The 6,000-nt window shown below is 53.4% G+C and overlaps 1 protein-coding gene across 27 annotated transcripts in view; it reads right to left on the minus strand.

Annotated features, from left to right (window-relative positions):
* Positions 1-4,855, minus strand: part of NFASC (neurofascin) — a 74,105-nt gene extending 69,250 nt beyond the window's left edge. For 24 of the 27 annotated variants that reach the window (XR_005626803.1, XM_039702525.1, XM_039702541.1 and 21 more), the window contains exon 1: positions 4,227-4,434. The gene's annotated coding sequence lies outside the window, so the exon portion shown is untranslated. Of the gene's footprint in view, positions 1-4,100; positions 4,435-4,707 lie in introns of those variants that run through there. The other 3 variants (XM_039702516.1, XM_039702517.1, XM_039702540.1) reach the window with 3 other exon arrangements.
* Positions 4,856-6,000: the final 1,145 nt, after the last annotated feature.

A 6,000-nucleotide genomic window follows, 5' to 3' on the forward strand; every position in this document is an offset into this window, starting at 1 on the left:
CCCCATCCCTGGAATTGTCCAAGGCCAGCTTGGAGCAACCTGGGATAGGGGGAGTTGTCCCTGCTCGTGGAATGAGATGAGCTTTAATTTTCCAACCCAAATTATTCCGTGATTCTGCAGCTCTTTGAACTCGGGGATATTTGGGATAAGCAGGAAAAGGGAACAATTCAGAGGGGAAAAGGGAATTTTGGTGCATTTTCCACAGATCCGAGCAGAACCTTCCCACCCTCCCAGCTCCCACTGGAGCTGCCAGCCCGGCCTATCCATGCCAGGAAATTTCAGGAGGAATTTGGGATTCAGGCTGACAGAGCCGCGGGATCGCATTCCGACTGTCCCTGGGAAAAGGAGCAAAATTCCACTGCCAAGGAGGCGGAAAGCGGCGGAAAACCTGCCAGGAATTGCGATGAACCTCCGGCTTCACCTTGCACCAGCCCCGCGGGTTGTGCTCCTGTTTTCCCACTCCCTGCGAGGATCCAGGTTTGCTTCCAGAGGTGGGAAAGGAACATCCCGGAATCCAGGACGGGGATTTGTCAGCTCTTCCCAAACCTGGATTGCGCAAAGCTCCCCCTTCCCTTTGGATTCTCCTCCAGCAAACTGGGAATGCGCCAACCTCTTGCTTAAGGCTCGCAGGCAGAGGAATGCAAGGAAAAAAACCCCCAAATTCTCCTTTTACGGGAAAATCTCCACTGTTCCCTCTCTCCCGTGCCCTTTGGATGCTCCCTCCCAGTTGCATCCCTGAGGAAAACAGGATTGGGGCTCAAAATTCCAGGATGACATCCAAAGGAACATAAGGAGGCGTTGTCAGGAATTTCTGTCCACGCGAACTCATCCCTGGTTTTTTTCCGTGGATAATCCTTGTCCCCCGATCTCATTAAGTGGGAATGGTGATCCCAATAAGCCGAGGGATAAATCCTCCTCTTTTTTAATCCGTAATAACCCAGCCCGGTTTCTTTCAACTCGGGATTAAAGGGGGAAAAAAAAAAGGGAAAGGGAGGGGGACGGGGATTATGGAACATTTCAACTTCCAGCAAGTTCATTCCGAGCCGGAATCCCTGGAATTATGCAATAATTATCCTGGATAGCCCGGAAAGGAACGAAGGGGCTTCAGGAAGAGGGAGGAAAATGGAAAAGCTGGAGCAGAAGTCATCCAACAACACGGAAAATGAGGAAAATCAGGTTGGAAAGGAATTCCCTCTGGGGCAGGAAGGAATCCCTGACAAGATCTGACAAAATCGTAAGGGAATCCAAGCCCTGGATGGATCCTGGCAGGGTTTAGGAATATTTTGGGAAGGGCAAACGAAACCCAAGGAGTAAAGGAAAATGCCAGAGATTTTTTCCTTTTTTTTTTTTTTTTTTTTTTTTTTTTTTCTCTCCCCACAGGTTTTGCTGTTTAAATTAAAACAAAATCTGGATTTTTTTTCTGAAAATCTGATTTTCTTACTGGGTTTGAATCCTCCCAATTCAGCTGCACCCAAAAAGTGTGGAAAACAGGGAATTCCACAGCTCCCAGAAAGCAAAGAAATGAAGGAATTCTGCCTGAACTTCCAGATTTTTCTCCCTGGGAATGAAGTTCTGCTGGGATTTCAAGGGTTGGTGCTACCCAGACGAGTTTTTTTTTTTTTTTTTTTTTTTTTTTTTTTTTACTCTCCCCACAGGTTTTGCTGTTTAAATTAAAACAAAATCTGGATTTTTTTTCTGAAAATCTGATTTTCTAACTGGGTTTGAATCCACCCAATTCAGCTGCACCCAAAAAGAGTGGAAAACAGGGAATTCCACAGCTCCCAGAAAGCAAAGAAATGAAGGAATTCTGCCTGAACTTCCAGATTTTTCTCCCTGGGAATGAAGTTCTGCTGGGATTTCAAGGGTTGGTGCTACCCAGACGAGTAAATTACAACCCCACAGAAAATCCACCCCCACATGGAAAACAAATCCAGAAATTCCTGCTGAGTGCTCCCAGATAAAATCAGAGCCCTAGGAACATCTTGGGAATGGGGCTGTTCCATTTTCCCAGATTCCTCAAACAAATCCCAAACTTTTCCCCTGGAGACTCCTCCTTCCCTGAGCAAGGGCGGAATGGAGCTGAAAAATTCCAAAGCTCCAGACGGAACCAACAAATTCCAAAGTTTCCAGTTCCCTTTCCAAGCTCCACCTGCCCAGGTGAGCTCCACTGGTCTTTATCCAGGGAATATTTCCTTGGAGCGCCCCAGAACTGCCACATTCCTGCTAATTTTTACACTTCTGGATAAAACTCATCTCTCTCCAGGGAATATTTCCTTGGTGCATCCCATAACCTCCACATTCCTGATAATTTCTGCATTTCTGGATAAAAATGGTCTTTACAAGGGAATATTTCCATGGAACATCCCAGAACTGCCCCATTCCTACCATATTCTGAATTTCTGGATAAAAGACATCTTTATCCAGGGAATATTTCCTTGGAGCATCCCAGAACTGCCCCATTCCTGCTAATTTCTAAATTTCTGAATAAAACACATTCTTATCCAGGGAATATTTCTTTGGAGAACCCCAGAACTTCCCTGTTTTTCTCAGCAGGGCAGAGCAGGTGACAGGACCAGAGGCAGGATCCGATCCAGGGCCACGATCCCTGTGGATAATTCCTTTTCCAAGGTCACCCCACCTGGGATGGAGCGCTGGGATTAAGAACGGCTCCAGTAGGAAGTGAAACTTCCTTAAATCCATTTATTTCTCCTTTTCCCCAACAAAAGAAGCACCAAAAAATCCTTTTTCCTGCTGCTCATGTCCATTCCTTTCCTCACATTCTTGGGAATCTCCAAGAGTTTCCTGGGATGGAATTCCCAGATTCCCATTCCCATTCTGCTCCAGACTCGCTTTGTGCTTCACACCTGATTCCAAACCCATCCCTGAGATTTCAGGGTACAACCCCTCTGCACCCAGGAGTATCCCACGAGTATCCTACTCGGAGTATTCCAACCAGGAGCAAAAACATGGAGAGAAATCCTCATTTTTCCCATTATTATTCAATATTTCCCCCCATTTTTGGGACTCTTTGTGGTGGAGTTTTTCCAGCGGATTTTGGTGGATTTTATTCCTCCCCAAAACCCCCGGAGAGAACGAGAGGAAAACAAATCCTGCTTCATTAATTTGGAAAACTTTGGATATTCCCCATTTAATCATCAGCTGGGAGAAGGGATGATTGGATTGGGCTGGGTTTAAACCAAATCCCTTGGGATGAGGATGAGGATGGAGCTTTGTTAAGGCCAGAATTAACACAAAACCAGGCCCAGGTCCCAACTCCTGTAAACAAAGTCACTTTTCCAACCAAACAACTTCTCCCTGCCAGCCGAGCGCTTTTCCATGCATTATTTATGTTGGATTCACGTTACAACCACACACAAAAAATGGGAAAAGCAGCAAAGGCCCAGCCCTGAACTGGGAAACGGCAAAATTAAAAATAGAAATCGAGCAGAAAATGCCAAATTTGAGTTTTCTTTCAGGAGAGAAAGCAAAGTTTTCTTGGAACAAAGCAGCCCCTCGGTGTCTGCCAAAGAGGGGGAGGTTTTCCAGGAAAGAAAGGAGTCAGCATCCCTGGAAAAGTCACAGGATTCCTGCTTTTGTCCTCGGCAGCTGCCAGGAGCACCCCGGAAACACCACAGCGCCACAGGATCCATCTTAAAGCAGCCGGGCCTCTGCTGGGCATGTCAGAATTCCAGCTTTTCCCGCAATTCCCGCATCCCCCCGGCCCCCGGCACTGCCCCTCCGCCGGGAACAGCCCGGGGTGACTTTGGGGAGTGCTCCAGAGCCATCCCGAGGAGCTGACCTTGAGGAAGCAGCATTCCAAAGGGAAAAGCAAAACCCACCCGAGCATCACGCACCGGCCATGCCCAGTTTTAACAGGGATGGGATTTTCTGGGCAAAAACCCCATTTTCCCACCCAGATCTCCTCCGGGTGCCATTCCCAGAGGCCTTTCAGGGATGAAATGTGCGTTTTCCCTGCTCCCTGCCCTCCAAGGAGCACCTGAGGCCGTGGAAAAGGGAGGACCCCGCTCCATCCCCGCTCCATCCCGACAATCCCAGTCCCCCCGTCCCCAGCGCCCCCACGGCCTCCCCTCCCTCCTCACCCCATTCCCGAGCTTCTCGCGGCCGTGGAGCTGCGGGGATCCCAATGATTCAGCACTTTCCCCGCTGTTCCCGACCGGGATCGATCCCCGGGAGCGGCTGCGGGAGGATGCGGCTCCCGCACTCACCGCTGGCCGCCGGGCCCCGCCGCTTCCCGGCGCCGCATCCCGAGCCAGGTGCGTTATCCCGATGGATTTTTCCGGCCCAGGATGTTCTTCCGGAGGGAAGGCGACAGGGAAGGAGCGAGGCGCGTCCCCCGCAGAGCAATCGCCGCCCCCCCGCCAGCTCTCGGCGCCCCAAAGTTGCGCTGTCACCCCAAGGTCCCCACCCAGGCTGCGCTCGCCGTGCCCCCGCACTGCCACCGCGGGGTTTTGTCACACGCAGGGACACGAAGCCGTGACGTAAGAGCCAAAATCCCATCACATGCCCCAGCTCCCCCCATCCCGGGGTCCTGACAGCAAAAACCGGGAGATTCTGGGGGTCACCGAGCAGGTTTAGGACCCCAAATCCGCGCGGAGGATGCGCGGACCCCCCCTCGTGCGCATCCCCGAGCATCCCGGAGAGGTTCCCGCATCCCGGAGCGCTTCCCGCATCCCGGTTTGTCCTTACCGGAGGAGCCGAGGCGGCCGCAGCCGGGGCTCGGTGCGGGCTCGGTGCGGGCTCGGTGCGCCGCACTGCGCGCTCCCGGGCGCGGCCGCGCCGCACTGCGCGCTCCCGAGCGGGCGGAGAGCGAGCGCGGCCCGGCAGCGGCAGGAGGAGGAGGAGGAGGATGAGGCAGGGAAAGGAGGGAGGAAGGCACGGGCTGGAGGGGAGGGGGCAGAGCAGGGGGAGGAGCTCATTAGCGGCGCCCTTAATGAGCAGCCGCAGGCGCTCAGCGCGCGGCTGAGCCCTTCCAAGGCTGAAGGCGCAATCCGGGGACAGAAATGCGAATTTTGGGCAAGGAAAGGAGGAGGTTGGGTCACCCCGAGGAGCTGAGCCCTTCCAAAGCCCCACAAGCAATCCGGGGACAGAAACGCGAATTTTGGGCAAGGAAAGGAGGAGGTTGGGTCACCCGGAGGAGCTGAGCCCTCCCAAAGCCCCGCGCACAATCCGGGGACAGAAACGCGGATTTTGGGCAAGGAGGGTGCAGAGAGCCCCCAAAGGCGAGGAGCTGAGCCCTCCCAATGTCCCGCACGCAATCCGGGGACAGAAATGCGAATTTTGGGCAAGGAAAGGAGGAGGTTGGGTCACCCCGAGGAGCTGACGCCTCCCGATGCCCCGCGCACAATCCGGGGACAGAAACGCGGATTTTGGGCAAGGAGAGGACGAGTTTTGGTCACCCCGAGGGTCCCCGGGTGTTCTGTGCCCCCCAAAAGGGCGAGGGGCGTCCCCCGGGGCTGCTGGAGAGGAGCGCGAGTGGCACCGCTCGGCTGGGGGGCGACATCGGCTGCTGGCACCGCTGGCACCGCTGGCACCGCTGGCGCCGCTGGCACCGGTGGCACTGTCCCCTCGGGTGACCCCGCAGAGGTGACCGAGCCCGGGCGTCCCCGCAGCCCCTCGGCCATCAGAGCTCTCGGTTTAATTAAAGCTCCCCGCGCTCCCAGGGAGATTTGTGGCCTCGCCTTCCCGGGGTTTTTATTAAATTCCCGGTTTTCTGCTGAGGCTGCAGGGCTGGGATTGATGGAGGTGGATGTCGGGAAGCGCCAGAGGGAGCCTGGGTTTCATCTCGTTGCTGGATGGAATATAAAATATGAAATATTTGATTTTAGAGATGGATTAATGCATGAATTAAATATATTAAATATGCCAGTGGAAATCATGGAGTCAGGAATCAGGGAATAGGCTGGGGGCATCCAATGGGTCCAATTCCATGGAATTCCATCCCATGATCCCAGGTTTTTCCAACCAGCCCTGGGACACTCC

The sequence above is a fragment of the Passer montanus genome, unplaced genomic scaffold (genome assembly GCF_014805655.1).
Source record: "Passer montanus isolate IOZ18808 unplaced genomic scaffold, ASM1480565v1 scaffold157, whole genome shotgun sequence".
NCBI classification, from domain to species: domain Eukaryota; kingdom Metazoa; phylum Chordata; class Aves; order Passeriformes; family Passeridae; genus Passer; species Passer montanus.